General features: G+C 43.9%; 1 long non-coding RNA gene across 1 annotated transcript; it reads left to right on the forward strand.

The window, feature by feature from the left end:
- The first annotated feature begins 3,217 nt into the window (after nt 1-3,217).
- LOC104526013 (uncharacterized) lies at nt 3,218-6,009 on the forward strand. The gene is made up of 2 exons (XR_728025.2): nt 3,218-3,296; nt 5,135-6,009. It is a non-coding gene; the product is annotated as an uncharacterized LOC104526013 (long non-coding RNA).
- Nucleotides 6,010-13,771: the final 7,762 nt, after the last annotated feature.

Below are 13,771 nucleotides of genomic sequence, written 5' to 3' on the forward strand. Positions count from 1 at the left end.
TTCAAATCCATATCTCTCCAATTTAGAGATAAGGATGTGGTGTGGGATCACATCGACAAAAATGACTTGTGGGCTGTGGCAGCCCGTCGCACTGGTGTTGCTCAGCAGGACACAAAGCAACACCCTGGTTATCCTGGTGCCTGTGCTGACCAGCAGCTGAACACTGCCTTTGGTCTGGTGCTTAGAGCAGGTGGGGGGCGGGGAGGTTTGCTATGTTGATGTGAGGTGTGCAAGGAGGAGCTCCCACCATGATGAGAGTACCATGAGTGTTGGGCAAAGGGGTGTTATGGTGGTTGGGGAAGGCAGGCAGAGAGGAATGGACAGACTTGCAACTTGGTTCTGCTGATGAAGGTTGAGCCATCTTGTTCAGAGAAAAGTTCTTGGTTATTAAAGGACTGTGGTAAGATAAAACTTGAGGGAGTATTTACAATAATTAACCAGAAAACTTTGATTGGATTTCCTGTGGCTTTTGTTAAAGGGAGGGGACAGATGTTGGCTGTTTTACTCATCCTACCAGCTGAAGAAACTTCAGTGACCAGAGCAGTGGAGTCTGACAAACACAAATAATTGAGCTACAGAAAAATGGCTGGAGAAACAACTGTGTTTGAAGCTAACCTGACTGGCAGCAGCTGGGTGTAAGGTGGCAGAGAGATTCCTATTACTGAACACTAATGTGAGTTTTACTCAGTGTATGTGGCAGGAGAAAAAAACAATGCTGAAGCTGATGGAAAGTGCTACAGGTGCTAATTGTGCTGTGTCCCTTGCTGAGAGGGACAGCAGTTCAGGACTAGTGGCTTCCATGTGCATCCAGCACAAAAATTAAAATCTCCACACTCTGAAACTGTATTCTCAGGGGTAGTTAAATAAATGATTCAAATGTCAGTTGATGAGGGAGAATAGGTTCTTTACTCTTTCACAAATGTACAGTAGAAAAACAGGAAAAGACAGAAGAGGTTGTTCTTTATTCTAGAAAAAGCAATACATTCACTTAAATCAGGAGGAGTTTGTTACTAAACTTGTTCTAGAAGCTTTTAACTTGAAATTGATAATTCACTGAAAAACTGAACTAATTTGGTTTCTTGTTCTTGTCACTGGTCAAGTAGCTCAATTAAAGACCTAGCAAAACTTTCATTTTTGTCCTGCTTTGAAAACAGTCTTTGCCAGTTCATGTGAATATTGGCCAAGAAGGCCAACAGCATCCTGACTTGTATCAGCAATAGTGTGAGGACTAGGCCAGTGATCGCCCCCGGTGCTGGGCACGGGTGAGGGAACTGGGGTTGTTGATCCTGGAGAAAAGGAGGCTGAGGGGAGACCTTCTGGCTCTCTCCAACTCCCTGAAAGGAGGGTGCAGAGAGGTGGGGGTGGGTCTGTTCAACCAAGGAACAAGTGACAGGACAAGAGGAAATGGCCTCAAGTTGTACCAAGGGCAGTTGAGATTGGATGTGAGGAAGAATTTCTTTGCAGAAAGGGTTCTGAGGCATTGGAAGGGGTTGCCCAGGGCAGTGGTGGAGTCCCCATCCCTGGAGGGATTGAAGAGTTGTGTAGATATGCTTACAGATGTGGTTTAGAGGTGGACTTGACAGTGTTGGGTTTACTCTTGGACTCTATCATCTTAAAGATCTTTTCCAGCCTAAATGATTCTATGAATATCAGACCTATTTTCCAGTTTCTGTCTGGCTGTATGGGCTGTTCTTAGTGTTGTGATCTCTGTTTTAAACTATCTTAAAAAAAACCCCATCAAAACCAAACACACACACTCATCCTCCTGGCCCTGAACCAGAGTAGCAGGATGCATGCTGTTCTCCTTTCACTTTTCAGCTGATGTCTTTCAGGATGGTAGGTTTGCCTCCTGCTCCACAGCACAATAGCAACCAATGGAAGTTTGAACAGATTTGTGTTTAGTGCCTTCAAACTTCCAACTGCTGTCATTTCCAACTTGCTCAGAGGATGCACTGTGACAACGCTGCTGCTTTTGCTGAAGGGACATATGGAGTGGCACTGTTTGATTAAAACAGGCTGAGAGAAAGCCATACGAAGGAACGTTTGGCACATCTTGGGGCGGGGGCAGGACGTCCCTGCCGTGCTTCATGCAGTGTCGTCCCAATATGCTTCGGTTATAACTTAATGGCTAGAGGAAATGAAAGGAAGATGTACCAGGGGAGGGTGAGGTTGGCCATGAGGAAAAGGTTCTTCAGGCAGAGGGTGGTGGAGCACTGGAACAGGCTCCCCAGGGAGATGCTCATGGCACCAAGCCTGACAAGATTCCAGAAGCATTTGGCCAAGGCCCTCAGACACATGGTGTGAATGTTGGGATTGTCCTGTGCAGGGACAGGAGTTGGACTCCATGATCCTTGTGGGTCCCTTCCAACTCGCAACATTTGATGATTCTATGATACTATAACTGCCTTCTCATCTCTTTTACTTTGGTGTGAAAGTAGGAACATGCACGTACTTGTTTGTAGCTTTGCAGGCAGTTTCCTGACTCCTTGTACGGATGAAGGTTGATGCTACACTGAGCAGCATCTTATGAGTGAGATGTGGCTTCTGGGATACATACGGTATATATATTTGTAGTGAAACTTTAAAGTTCAGGGCTTTGTGGTTGGTATGAGTGCAGTAAGGTATGCTTTCTTGATTCATTTTGAATATTATCCTACAATTAATTCATCTCAGCCTTCCTTATGCTCAGAAAATAATTGGATAAAGCCTCTTAATTCTCTGCAAGACTAGCATTTTTTTAAAAATAGTTCTTAAGTAGCTGTGAGCAGCTCATGCTTCCTTCATCTCGGTTGGATCTATCTGCCATTTGACTGTTGATTAGTGCTTCTGCAAGTAATTAACCATGACACTGTCTGGTTCAGGGAAAACTGATTTTCAAGTGCAAAAGTAGGCATGCTTTCTGAGAAGGCTTTCAGGGATGGTTTCAGATAGAACACTTCTGCCTTGTGATTTAAGGCTGTTACCAGATATACCTGTTCCAGGAGGTTCCCAGTTGTGGTGGTGATACTTAGGAACCTGTGGTCATGCAGAGTTGCATAATTAAATGGTAAGGAATTCTGCTCCAAGTAACTTGGCTGAAGTACAGTATTTCTGCTCCAGGACATTTTAAAAACTAAAGGGGAAGAAAGTGGGTGGGCTAATTTCTACAGGTGTTTTTAGCTGCACTTGAACTCTAATTCAGTATCTCTTTTTCTCTCCCTAGTACTTTTGTCCATCTGTTCTCTGTTGTGTGATCCCAATCCAGATGATCCTTTAGTGCCTGAGATTGCACGGATCTACAAAACAGATAGAGAAAAGTGAGTATGGAAGGCTAAAACCATGTAACATTCTTGACAGCAGAATCCACACTTAAATAGTAAAGGGGAACTGAAAGAACCTGCTTCTTGGAAGACTGAACTTTGATTTGCCTGTTTTCACTTTAACTGTGGTCTCCTTAGAGATTTTTTTTCCTGGGATCTGGCATAGAGCTATTTTAACAGCGCTGCCTTGTAGGAAAAAGGTACATATGGCAGTAGAAGTGAAGGCTGTAGAGGCCTTGTACTTCTGTGGGTTTGTTACTGCATTTTCATTCCACACAATGGTCTTTCATTAGTGTTGTAGCTGTTAATTACAGGTTTTCATTATTTAATTAAAATATGAATAATGCAAATCCGTTTCATACGGAGCTCTGAGGTTGGATGTGACCAGCTCTTAAGAGCCTTTGCTGCCTGCTTTAAATCTACATAACCAGCAGAGGGAGAACAGGTTACTCTATTGGGAGAATGTTTCTATGCTAGCTATTGGTGATGGAGTCATACAAGCAAAGAAATAGCAAAAATACCCCGTTTCATCTTCATTTGACGACACAAGGGAAGAACAAGTGGCACAGAGGTGGGGTGGAAGGGCTCCAAGTTTCTATGAAGTCAGCATCAAGAATGGTGAGAACTCTAGCACTAATGAGAAGATTCAAATTGCTATCTTTACAAGCAACAGCTTAATGACCATTGTAAACACTTTTCTACCTAACTGTTCCCTTCGAGATCTGATCAGTAGTCTTAACTTTTTTGAGAAGCAGTGTTAGAGAAATTCATGCATCCTGTTTTTAATGAGCTGCAAGAGTAGCAGTACGTATTTTGAGACGCAGCTAACAGTGACTGACTGCACTTAATGTATGCAGGATTCTTCCTATTTTTTCCAAAAAATAGGGAAATAAATTTTGTGCTTAAACATAACTTGGACTTGCTTTGTGAATAGTCTCAGAACAGTGAAGTAACAAATGCTCTTGCCTTCATGAGTGGATTGTCAGGTTCTTTAAGCTAAAGAACACTGTCCACAGACTAAATTGCAGCACAAGAACCTAGTTGATGCACATAACTAAGAAAAATCTTGCTGTAAGTGTCTTAATGCTTTTGCTACAAATTCTGTAGAACAAGAACAACTTGCCCTCTGATGTCAGAAAGAGCTTTTGTCAATACTGCTAATCCCAGTAACTGCTTTCTTTTACATAAGTATCCTGAGTTTCCTCTAGCAGTGGCTCTGGCTATAAAGGGTATTGGGGTGCAGAAGCTACAGGTAGCTTGGGATATGGAGCATATTGTGCCTTCAGAGTAAAAAAACCTCAAAACTCTAGTTGACCAATAGCTGTGTCCTGATAGTCATCGAAATAGCCAAATGTGGTGTGTGGCATGAAACAAGCCTGTTTGGGTTTGGCAGCCTAGTAGATACCAGGTACTAGGCTTAACTTCCTAAAGAAAGAAGAACGGGGTGGGAGGGAAACACTAACCTATTTTTTTCAGAATGCCAAAATTAAAACCTGCAGTAATAGTTTCCCCAGGGATGCAGCGGTTGAGGGAAGCACAGGTAAAGGCTTCCTCACAATACTTTCCCTGCAGACCTGTGCTAGCTCTGGTTCGTGGCTTGAATCACGAAGATCTTGTATTCCTGTTGTAAACACGACTAGTTATTTCTCTTCAGTGAAGTACTGTGAGCTTTCTTGTTTCCCCTGTTTGCCTGATATTTCAGTTTTCTCTTAAATTTTACAAATTCGTGATAATACATGAGAGAATGTAAGTTCCTGCCGTGTGTAGACTGGGGTGCTGGAGTTGAAATACTGTTCACCTGCTGTGTTAAGTAAATCCTCTTTTTATACATACAGGTACAACAGAATAGCTCGGGAATGGACTCAGAAGTATGCGATGTAATTAAAGAAATTATTGGATAACCTCTACAAATAAAGATAGGGGAACTCTGAAAGAGAAAGTCCTTTTGATTTCCATTTGACTGCTTTCTATGAGCCCACGCCTCATCTTCCCCTGTGCACATGTTTACCTGATACAGCAGTGCTGCGTGTTGTACATACTTGGAACAACAAAATAGAAATACTGTATTTCCCCGTACCAACATTGACTCCTAGCAGAGAAGTGTGTGTGTGAAAAGCTGGTTCTTCAGTCATAACTTTGTGAGCCTAAAAGCATTCCTTGTTGATTTAAATTGGGTAATAAAATGTGAATGGGCGAGTTATGGTGGATTTCATATTTTTAGGGACAGTGTTGCTGATCCGTGAAGGACTTTAAGTGGAATCCTTTTAAACTCATAAGTTATGAAAAGCAAGGTGAAGAACTTGAAGCTGTTTCTGTATTCATTTTATTCTGAAGGACCTACACCTTAGGTAAATGTTATGACCAATGAGATAAACTGTACCCACATCCTGTGTTTAAGGTCTAAGTTTAACCGGTCAACATTTAAATGGATTGGAGCTATTAGTGCATCAAGTGATGTTGATTTGTTTCAACTCTCTCCCCTCCTTCATACTTTTTTTGGTTTGTATGTGGTTTCTCAGTTAATACATAGCTAATAGCTCTTATTTTACTTAAGTTTTTTAACTGCTTAGGTCTTTCTGGATGTAAGGGTAAAAATCCATTTGACAGAAAACTTGTGTATATTTAAAGACCCAGCTGCTCCCCTGGAGCTTGTATGTTCAAGAATGATTAATCTGTGTAATAAACTGATTACTACAGTCATTACATATAACTTTGTGTGAATAGGCTTTTAATTTGAAGAGCAGTTTGTTACAGGCTAAAACTAATGGTGGATTTCTCTAAAACTAATGGTGGATTTCTCTAAAACTAATGGTGGATTTCTCTAAAACTAATGGTGGATTTCTCTAAAACTAATGGTGGATTTCTCTAAAACTATGTTTGCACTCACAAATGGTTGCATTTGGAAGTCGTGAAGCAGTTTGGTTTGCATCACACAAGGCTGTGCACCTGAACAAGACAAACATAAGCTTAAGCACTTACATGAAATCAGGATGTGTAGTGTGCCAGGAACTTGACTGTTAAACCAAATAAGCAGTTTACTAAATCAGAATCTGAGTGACATTTTACAAAGCTTGATGGTATTACTCCCACTTGCATGGGACCTAACACAATGCATATGTACTGTAGGTAAGTGAAACCTTATGTACCTAAAATAATGGATGTAAAAGGGTAACAAAAGGGAAAAAAAAAACCCTACCAAACACATCAGCACAAACTTTCATAAAATGTAGCTTTTACATGATTACTTTGCACTAAACATTTGCAAATGTTCGTACAGTTTTAAATTGTACTTGTATGTCTTTTTTTTAACAAAGTCTTCACTTGAATCTAGTGGAAAATGTAGTTTGAAACTTTTCTTTGTATACAAGTGTATTTGCCAGCATCGTTGGTGTGAAATAGGTGAGTCTGCAAGTTTATCTCCTCTTAGTAGAATTGTAAACAAAGCCATTGACTATGAAGGAGAGGCTGTAGCCTCCAGCTCTCCAGCCACAGGGATTTGTCCCATCCATTTTCAAATGCATCTTTACACTCTTGCACAAATGAGGAATAAATGTCCACTGCTTTTGGTCTAAATCTGTTCCACTTGTCTCATCTCTCAATGTCCTCGTGTACGCACCGCTGGATGTGAATGTTAGCAGTGCTTCTTGGAGTCCTCTTGCAGCAAGTTTTAGGTAAAGCCAGGCTATGTGTGCATCTCCAGCAGGCAAGAAGACTGCTGCCCTAGTGATGAGATGCTGCTGTGTGGGGACAAAGCAGCTCTAAAGCAGCGGAGCAGAGCTTCACTGGAAAAGAAACGGAGCGTGGGCCTGTGTTTCCTGGGTGAGCAACAATGTAGGGGTGACGGCTGCTGGTGAGGGGGAGAAACAGTGTGGAGTGCTGTGAACTGGCCCTTTGGGTCATCTTCAACTCTTGACACTCTGAGGTTTTGCCACAAGGTGCTGGTCTCTGCTGGTTGAGAAAGCAGTAAGTGGCCCATCACTGAAGTGTGGTCCTGGATCAAAAGTTGTTGCGTTGTCAAAACTAGACTGAGTTGGTGGCTGCTGGTGTATCTTGGTTTAGTGTTGCCTTTAACCACGTCTGGCCTTACCTTTTACTGAGCTGTTCTAACGTGTGGGCTAAGGCTCCTGCTAGACCCTCCGTGACCAAGGGGGAGAACATCCATCAGCCATGGTAGAGTTGTCCTCCTGTGTTTTTGCAGTGGGGTGGTCACCATGTATTCACTTTCTGAGAAACACAGGGAGGGTGGGTTGGAGTGATTGCAAACCTTGCAGCACTCTCCTTTTTGGGAGTTCCTCTTTACTGCTTTACAAGTAAGCCACCCAAGAATGATTTTTCTGGGAGATTTGGCTGGGTTTTGGCATGGGGAATTACTGGAAGGGATCGGAAGCCTGTACAGGAGAGAGGAGAGGAGCAGTAATAAGTGTGGAATTTGAGGGTGATGGATTCCCTTTCTGATGGGGCAGAAATCACATGTTAGGTGACAGGAAAGTCATTGAGCCATACCTGAGTTGAAAAAGTAGAGTCCTGAATGTTCCAGACTTCCTTGCTGATGGTGTGACAAAAGTGATATGGTAAAAAAAAAAAGCTGGTGATCCTTAAGCAGGGACTACACACGCTGTCCCTTGAGTGGGCTGACTGTTGTTGAGAGCTGTACTGTGAACTAGATGAAGGAGCCTTTTTTCTAGTGTTTAATTTAAAATCTGATCTAGCTTAGCCTTTTTTGGACTAGAAACTTAATCTTTTGAAACTGCGTACACTTTTGTGTATGTTCTAATGTAAAACAGCACAAGAAGCCGGGTGCTCTGGTCGTTGCCTTTCTAGGAACTGGGCTTGTCATGTCATGAGCATGTTCAGTCCCTATCCAGGTTTTCTCTCTTTTTCCTTTTCCTTGATTTAGTATTTTAAGTTAACTACTTCACTTTGCATGGCTTTCTTTGCACTGGGACTCCTGTGGATGTAGATTTTATGTGCAATTTCCCTTTTTTCCTGTCAAGTGCTAAGCAAATGTGTTTTATTAAAAAAAAAAAAAAAGAAAAAAAAAGAAAAAAACAACTGTGGTACTTAGATTCTTCCAGCTCTGGCAATGCTGTAAAGCTGAAATGCTGTGCCTGGGTATGTTACTTGTGTTCGTCAGCATCCATCCACTGCAACAGGGTGAACCAGAGGACAAATAACTCTGAGTTCAGTGAGCCGTACTGCATGTAAATGTTCCATGACCGCTGCCTCTTGAGCAGCTGGTGTCTTCTGACGGTACATACACCTACTGTAGTGGGTATTGCCTGTAACTTGAATTTTCAGCAGCTGTTGGTGCACGTATGCTGTGCTGCATATGAGAGAACATAATCCAGTATGTTTCAAGAGTCTTCCAACTCAATACTGAGTAGCCACTCGTCAGTGTGCAGGAGCTGCCTGTTGGTTAAACATTAGCGTGGCTCAGAGTCCAACATCCATGGACCTACAGACTGGGATGGAGCTGATTCTGGGCAGTACTGGAGACCTGACTGCTGTGCTTGAAACATCTAGCTTGTCCTTTGGTAGTATGTGCTGCTGTGTTTCTTTAAGAGCCTTTTAGCAATGCAGGAGTGATATTTTTTCTTTTGTTGGTTGTTTTTTGTTTTTTTTTTTGCATTGAGATCAATTTTTCCTACCCATGCTTTCAAGTAAGTTGCATCCTGATGTGTCTACAGACTTTTCTGTTCAGTCTGCACACATTGAATATTGTAGAAAAGCCAGTGGGACTAAGCTGGGTATGATCTTGTGTCCCTCGTGTGCTCAGTAAAGCAAATTAGAACCTGTCCCTTGCAACTGAAGGCTGTGACTTCCCTTGCTTTTGGTAGCTGCAGGTGCTGACAGAAATGCCTGGCTGTTTTCTGACAGTCTTGGTCATCTTGCCATTCACAGCAGCAAAACAGTTCTAGAGCCGTTCTTGTTCCCAGTTCTGATGTACGGTAGGTCAGAAGCCTAAAAGAAAGAAAATGGGAAGTGCTTTCCCCAGTGAAAGACAGATTTCCTTGTGCTCTGAGCAGCTCTTGCTGGGGAGAGCGTGGCAGAAGGCCTGGGCATGTCAGGTGCTGGAGAAAACTACTGCTCAAAGCAGTGAAAACTTAGTCATGTGTCACCTTGCTCTAAAGAACTACAATAACACAACAAACTGTCTCTGAACATGCTTAGCACTTCCACTTGAGATGGAGGAGCCCCTGGGCTTGGGCTCCAGGCATGCCTGCTTGCCCAGGCAGAGCTTGGAAGCTGTCTCCTGCAAGAATAAAAGCCCTGTGGTGGACAGCAAGGAAGGCTGTCCTCTTTAGATAACCTTGGAGCAGTTTTGCTCTCATCCCTTCAGCGTTAGGAAAACCTACCTCTGTCTCCTGCAGATTGCTAGAAATGAGTTTCATCCCCCTCTATTTTTTTTTTTTCCTTGCATTCCTTGGCTTCTTTGTGTAGACTTAAAGCAAGTCCATGAATAAAGTTGGCAGTCTTAGTTGTTTAGGGGTTTGGCAGAAACTGCTTCCTACAGTGAATGCACAGGGACAAGAATTGTGTTGAGGGCACCTGATGGAAGGTTAAAAGCAGGAAAAAAAACCCCTGCTGTTAAGCTTTCTGGATGTGTGGAGACCAAGCCCTGCATGAGTAACAGCGATCAGAGGCTTTGGGAGGGACTCCTGTGGCCATTGCCTCCTTGCTCTCGTGTAGAAGTGGGTGACTAGATCTATGCTAATGCTGCCTGTACTGTTGTAATGTGTTGCAATTTGATCACCATTAAATAATTCCCTCACACTTACCATGCCTTGATTGCTTCCCTGCCCCCGCCCTTTACCTGTGCCTTTTACCCGTTTTTTTGGCTCATCTTGTTTTCTTTCCTCTGGTGGCTACTCTCTCCGTTCTCCATGATGATCCAGTTCTGCACTCAGCCGTCTCCAGTCACCTTCATCTTGGTGTTGGTTTTTTGGGTGTTTTTTTTGTTTGTTTTGTTTTGTTTTTTTAACTTTCTGCCATGCCTGGCTTGCTCTCTGAACACAGCAGTACTTTGTGGGCAGTGTTGAGTAGCTTTGGTGGTCTTCTGCCTACTTCTTGACATAGAAATGTATACGCTTTCCCCAAGCCCAGCGCTGTTCTCTCCCTTGTTGGAGGCTGTGATTTCACAGCAGGTTTGTTGGTGCTTTGATTTCATAGCAAGCTGCTGCTAACGCCCGTGTCCTTGGTTCAGTGGGCTTGCAGTTAGTTCTGTAAAGCTGGGATCAGCTCAGGCGCAAGAGCACGAGGCATGTGTGGCATTGGAGGAAACCAGAGCTGTCCTCACTGCCCAGGGCTTCCCACGACTCGTGACTTACCCATGTAACTTACCCTTTCTCTGATTGGACATCCGCAGGTTTTGTTTTATTGCTGTGTTTCTGCCTCTCAGCATCCCCCACCTTTCCTTCCCTGTGTGAGAATATTTCGTTTTATTGTCATATAATTAGGTCAAAGCATCTTGGGGTGAGTGGGGATCAGATGTACTTACAATTCTTGCCCTTTTATGAAGAGATATATTTATAATGAATATTATTTTTATCTATTGGTGAGTTTATCTTGGCGAGTTGTTGCTCAGCTCGTTTCTTCCTTGCCCCCATCTATGGGTAAACGTTGTTCAGGTCCTATTGATTGAAAATCCTGCTGGTCTGGAGCTTCTTGTAGATAGTAGCTGGGTGTGCTGAGCCTGCAGAGTAGATGGAATTGCACAGGATTGGGTTGAAAGACCAATCTACCATCTACGTGGGGTGTAGATGCAACTAATATTTTGAATAAGCTGGGAACTCATGTTTGTTTGGTTGCTGCAGGCACCAGGGTTAATTCTTGGGCTCTGCACTGCCTTCCTATGTAAGAAAAATCATGTTTATTGGTACTGGGAGTCCTGTAAGATTCTATTTTCTCCAACAGGGAGCAAAATGAAAGGCCTCTGTGAGAAGACAGGAACAGCATGGACAGCTGTGATAGTATCATAGAATTATTCTGGTTGGAAAAGACCTTTAAGATCATTGAGTCCGACCATAAAACCTCACGCTGCCAAGTCCACCACTGAACCATTTCCCTAAGTACCACATCTACACATTTTTTAAATACCTCCAGGGATGGTGATTCCACCACTTCCCTGGGCAGTCTGCTCTAGTGCTTGATGCTTGATCTGCACTCGCTTCCACCTCAAGAGCTTCCTGAGGGGAGGTGTGGGTTCAGTAACCTCTCTGGTTATCTTGAATAGACTTCTGTGAATGTGTCCTCCCTGTCCTGATGTTTGTGTCATCTTTTATTGTTCATCCATATTTGATCTTGTCAATGTGAAGTAGTTCAGTGGTACTGGTGATGATTGCAGGGTTTGAGGGAAGTGGGGCTTCTGACAGGTGGTCAGCCAGGGACAGTCAGGTAGAGGAAATGTGGATGACTTGGAGTGACATCACCAGTTAGAGCTGATACTAAAAATAGAATTGCTGTTAAGTGTCTACCATGGAAAACTCTGTGGTATATGATGCCCATGATGGAAAAGTATTTTTTCTTAACTGAAGGTAAACATGGACGGAGCAGCTTCCAGAGCCTCATAGTGGACAGTCCATGCCGTGGTGCCCCTGCCCTGATATGAGAAACCTGCTTTGCTTTACCACCTTTTGATCTTGACATGAGCAAATTTACAGTCTGCAAAGACTGAAAATTTTGTAGGGTTTTTTTCTTGCTGGTCTTTGACATCTTTTTTTTTTTTTTTTCACAAGACAACCTAGTTTGGGGTTGGTTTTTGGTGTTTTGTTTGTTTTTTTGGTTTTGGGTTTTTTTTTTTTAATATTGAGTTACGTGACATCCTTCATAAGTTGGTACTGATAAGAGAGCCCAACATACCAAGGGGAGCTGTGGACCTGCGTACTCAGAGGCTGTCGTTAACAAGATCAACATGTAAAGCATTAAGTCAGAGTTGGGGAATACCTACCCCTGAAAGCAAAGTTTTGGAAGGGACAACAAAGCAGAGCAACCAGGACCACATTAGACCAAAGCCTTAAACTTGAACCAGCTCGTGGAATGAGGGAAGGTGGCAGAGTGCAAAGCTGCGGTACCTGTGGTCTGGCTACAGGCATGGTCTTCTGTGTCGTGCTGCAGGGATGTGCCTGTCGTCTCGGTGCTGGCTGCTGGGGAGTGCAAACTCTTCCTCCAAGTGTGTTTTCCAAGTTCCTCTGATACAAGATGATAGGTGTCCTGAAGCTACAAACACCATGCCTCTCATTTCCTTCTAATCTACATATACAGTCCCTGTGTCTGGCTGAAGCAGTGTGGCCCTGCCCTCACCCAGCCCCAGCTGCTGGAGGTGACATTAAAGCTCATCCAGTTCCAACTCCCGTACCATCAGCAGGGACACCTTCCACTAGACCAGGTTGCTCAAAGTCTCATCCAGCCTGGCCTTGAGCGCTTCCAGGGAGGAGCAGCCACAGCTTCTCTGGGCAACCTGGGCCAGTGTCTCACCACCCTCACAGCAAAGAATTTCTTCCTCAGATCTCATCTCAATCTCCCCTCTTCCAGTTTAAAGCCATTGTCCCTTGTTCTGTCACTCCCTGCCCTTGTCCCAAGTCCCTCCCTACCCTTCCTGGAGCCCCTTCAGGTACTGGAAGGCTGTTATAAGGTCTCCCCAGAGCCTTCTCTTCTCCATGCTGAACAACCCCAACTCTCTCAGCCTGTCCTCATAGGAGAGGTGCTCCAGCCCTCGCATCATACTCGTGGCCTCCTCTGGGCTGGCTCCAGTAGTTCCATGTCCTTCTACTGTTGGTGGCCCCAGAACTGGAGGCAGCACTGCAGGTGGGGTCTCAGGAGAGCGGGGCAGAGGGGCAGAATCCCCTCCCTCGACCTGCTGGCCATGCAAAGTGCCAATGATAATAATCTAGATTGGGGATGGGCATTAATTTCTAGGTCTGATGGAGCAAAGAAGAACCTGGAGGTAACATTGCAGAAATTTCTGATCCCCTTTCACTTAAGAGAACCATGTTTTGGATCTAAGTCCTCTCCCTGCTCACCTCCTGAGGCACCCTGAGTAGTTGTGGTTCTTGGGAGATTCCATTTCCCTGCCTTGCATCTGTTCTTGAGTCAAGGTTCAGCAAGTTTTATTGAAACTCTCATGCAGCTCAGGAGTATGGGGTTTTTTTCCTTAATCTTGACCTAGAGCTTTGTGAGTAGATGCAGTGATGCTGTCCATGGCTCTATGCGGTCTGCATATTGCCAGTTCAACATGGGATTCAGTAATTCTACAGTTCTGCAGGGAGTCCCATACATCCCTTGCTCCATGCTTGGGAGCAGCCCCAGGAAGTTCAGCAGTCCTCTTGTGAGGGATGTTGAGCAGAGAAATAACTTGGTGCTGCCAGAACTTCAAGAAAAACGTTGTTGTACTTATGGCTTTGCCTCAGCTGTTGCACGGCTTCTTTACGTGGACCTGCTTCCTGCTCAGCAGCCTGGATGGAGAAGTGTTCTAA

This window comes from Antrostomus carolinensis, unplaced genomic scaffold (genome assembly GCF_000700745.2).
Source record: "Antrostomus carolinensis isolate BGI_N321 unplaced genomic scaffold, ASM70074v2 scaffold6226, whole genome shotgun sequence".
NCBI lineage: Eukaryota > Metazoa > Chordata > Aves > Caprimulgiformes > Caprimulgidae > Antrostomus > Antrostomus carolinensis.